Source organism: Geospiza fortis, unplaced genomic scaffold (genome assembly GCF_000277835.1).
Source record: "Geospiza fortis unplaced genomic scaffold, GeoFor_1.0 scaffold1252, whole genome shotgun sequence".
Lineage (NCBI taxonomy): Eukaryota > Metazoa > Chordata > Aves > Passeriformes > Thraupidae > Geospiza > Geospiza fortis.
In genome coordinates, this window is record NW_005055078.1 from 8,427 (window position 1) to 12,173 (window position 3,747).

The 3,747-nt window shown below is 45.4% G+C and overlaps 1 protein-coding gene across 1 annotated transcript in view; it reads left to right on the forward strand.

The window, feature by feature from the left end:
• Nucleotides 1–3,747, forward strand: part of LOC102034603 (cadherin-related tumor suppressor-like) — a gene marked incomplete at its 3' end in the record, with an annotated part of 17,390 nt that overhangs the window by 8,302 nt on the left and 5,341 nt on the right. The window lies entirely within an intron of this gene.

Sequence of the window (3,747 nt, forward strand, 5' to 3'; positions counted from 1 at the left end):
AACCCAATCTGAAATGTGAGGCCATGGTTGATACTCTTCTGGTGTTTTCCCATTCTTGGCTTGGTTCATTTCAGTTCTTTTGGATAATTTGGTTGGCTTGGGTTGGGTTGTTTGTTTATTTGCTTGTGTTTTTGTCAAGGAGTAAAGCTGAATTTGTCTGGCAGTCTTGCAAACTGCAAAACATATAATTATCCAGTAGGGAGAGTATCTCTCATTCATCCCTTGAAGCTGTACATAGAATCCCAGAAGCACAGAATCACAGAAAGGTTTGTGTTGCAAAGGACCTTAAGATTTCTCTTGCTCCAGCTGCTCTGCTATGGGCAGGGGCATCTTCCACCAGAGCAGGTGGCTCAGAGCCCCAGCCAGCCTGACCTTGAATATTTCATTCAAGAAATACAACTTCATGAATGGATGTTTCCCCAAGGTGTTGTTTTTCTCTGTGGCTAACATGGAACCAAAATTTTGGTTTGTGTTTATGGTGAACGTGAAGGCTGTGAATGCAGTGAGGAGGGTGAGAGCTCAGTTCTGTGCTAGGCAAATGGGGGACTCGGTGTGGGTTTTGTAGAAAAATTGTTTGATTTCATGCTTGTTGCTACAGGCAGTGGCATTGCTGTTCTGATCCTGGTGTCTCTGTCATCAATGACAATGACAGTCCTCCAAGAGTAACATTTTCCACAGTAACTGTACCTGTAGAACCACAATTGTTGGCTGGAAGAGCTAATTAATCCTGTGTGAAATATCCATTGTCAGTCTCTCTAGGCCACATTGTAATATAGAGTTTCTTCAGAATTGTAATTGCATTTCCATTCAGGTCTTTGTTTCCAGGAAGGTTGAAGCTCATGTTCGCAATTCTGGTCAGTACTTTGAAATATGACACAGTGACTGATGTTTTTCATCACATCCTTACTTTACTGAACGGTGTGTAGGGATTATGAAGCAGAACTGATAAGGGAATCTGTTGTAATTTGTCAGAAGATTTACTTTGAGAAAGAGGCTGATGAGAAGCTGTTTAAAATGGTGGTTTCATGACTGAGCCAGGTGAGCAGGCCATGCAGTAGAAGTTGCTGAGGAGAGGACTCATTCCTGATATGAAACCACTCAGCTATTCTGCCATGTAAGTCCTCAGGGCCAAACACTTGCAGTTTCTAAGTGACTTCTATATGTTCTCAGGTATGAATTTTAAGGCCTGGAATAAAGGCCTAGATGACTTCACTGTGAGACTCTCTGTCTCCTTGTTGTCTTCTAATGACTCCTTGCCTTATCTGATAAATGGTTTTGGGTTTTCTGTGGGTTTTTGCTTTGTTTTGTTTTCCCTTGATTTACTCAGTATGTGGCTGTACTTAGAATTATCAACAATCCCTCTTTTTTGAGCAATGTATGGTGTGCCAATGTCTCTTGCTCTTGTTGCAGTGGGAGTGGAAGGCAGGAGATATGAGAGTGACTTTGTGTTCTGCTTCTTTACATTTTCTTGGGAGAAATAGATGTAAATAAGACTTCAGTAGTCTTTGCCTCTCTCTATAAGAGAGTGTGTGATAAGGATGGGGAGGAGATTCCCCCTAAGCCAATATTTTGATGAGGTATTCTCCTTTGGATGACTGCTAAAATTTTAGTAGGACTGTTTATTATTATTTGTGCTCTAGAATCCTTCAGTTTCTTATCATAATGGTGATGAGCAGACAATTGTACCTCCCTTCTGGGTGTGGCTGCAGTGCATTATCATCTCATGAGAGATTTGAGCAGTGAGGAGATGGCCACAAGCAAAACCTCACAGTGGCCTGGCATGGAAGAAAAAGCAGAGAGGGGAGCTCTGTGTGTGAGGCTGGAGAAGAACTGGGTCATTGCCTTGCTTGTCACATGTCACAGATAACACCAGGCTGTGCCTGATGGAGTGCAGTGGGATTTGAGTTGCTTCTGTAGAGCAAGGCAGACCTACAAAATGTTATTGCATCTGTCCATTTCCATGTGTTTCTGACTCTTGCATTGCTTGTGGTCATGAGCTCAGCCTCAGGGTGTCTGATCTCATGTGGAAGGTCTCCTCTGTCCCAGCTGCCCCAGTGCAGGTGCAGTTCCCACACACACCTGGGATGTTTACAGCTGCACAGAGGAAGGGTTTCACAAGCACTCCTGCTGTGCTCACCCAGGAACATTTTGTCTGCAGTGTAATCATGCAGGATCATCTCTGCTGCAGCTGTCAAAGTGCAGAGTGACCAGCCAGCCCAGCCAAGGTTCCCATGGACAGCCCAGGGCCCAGTGGGAGAACGTGTGCAGTGTCCCCCAGGCCATCACCCAGAGGAACATGCTGGGCAATCACCTGGAGGCTGTCAGATGGCTGAGGAACAGGCTGGAGAGTCACCTGCAGAGAGTTACAGACAGTGGCTCCATGTCCAGGTGGAAAGCAGTGACTTGTGCTGTCCCTCAAGGGCCCTGACTGGGCCCAGTTCTGTTCAGCACCTCCATGGCCAAGGGGATTGAGGCACCTTCAGGCAATTTGCAGCTGACACCAATTGGAGTTGATTCAGGGCAGGGCAGAGATGGCAGCCAGGGATGGGCTGGAGAAGTGGCCCCGTGCAGCCATCATGAAATGGATCAAAGTGCAAGGTCCTGCAGCTGGGGTGGGGCAATGCCCAGTTGAAAGAGAGAGTGGGGGATAGGGAAGAGCTTTGCAGAGAAGAGCTTTGGGTTATTGGTGGGTGATGAGGTGGGACATGAGCTGCCCATGGGCACCTTCTGGTGGAATTGTGTCCTGCACTGCATGACAAGCACTCTGCCTGGCAGGTCGAGCGAGGTCCTTCCTGCCCTCTAAACTCTTTTTATGAGAGCATAGACTGCATGCAGATCTTGGGCCAATATCCCAATGGACATGCTAGAGTTCCCAGAAGGATCATGACAGTGGCCTGACGGTTGTCTGCAGCGCAGAGGGGCTGAAGGAGTTTAGGTCTTCAAGCATAGACTGATGCTACCTCTGTGTAGACTTTTCAGTTTTTTCAATGTATCAATTTATGAACCAGCCTCTAGGAAATATGGACAGAGTTCCTTTAAGCAGGGTCAGTGGTCATAGTACAGCAGAAGCGTGTTTTTACCTAAGAGAAGTAAGGTTTTGATTAGTAGAAGGCTTTTCAGTGTGGGTTTTGAGAAAAAGGAAGATATTGCCCAGCGAAGTTTTGGATATGCCTCCAATGTACAAGTCTACCAGAAAGTGTTCCTGCTTATTGTAGTGGTGTGGATTAAACGACAGTTGAAGAATCCTTCATACTGCAAACATTGTTTGGCTCTATGAAGGACTCAACGTTGCTTTGTACTTTCCATTGTCAGCTGCTCAGATATGGAGATATGGAGATGTAGCAAGTTTAATGAGTCAGAAAGAAGAGTAAATATTTTTCTGCTGTCTTGGGATTGGGGTCTTACACTGCTTAGGCTGATCTATATCTCAAATTAATTCATCCCAATTAATGAATAACATAATGAACAATCATTTAAGACATGTGACAAAGTGCGAAAAGGCTTGTGAAGTCTTTCCTGTATTATCATTTATTGCTGCTGTAGATGGGCTGTGATTTTATTACGAGTAGCTGAATTCTATTTTTTAGTGGAGTGCCATGAATATTTCCTTCTGACTGTTCACTGTGACTGAAAAGAATGCCCTGAAAGTCCCCGCCAGCACATCTCAGATAGAAACGCCTTGGAGTGGAATTAAGTAAGAGCTCCTGCTCTGGCTGTTTGCAGTCGGGCAGAGCCCCCGGGGCCGGT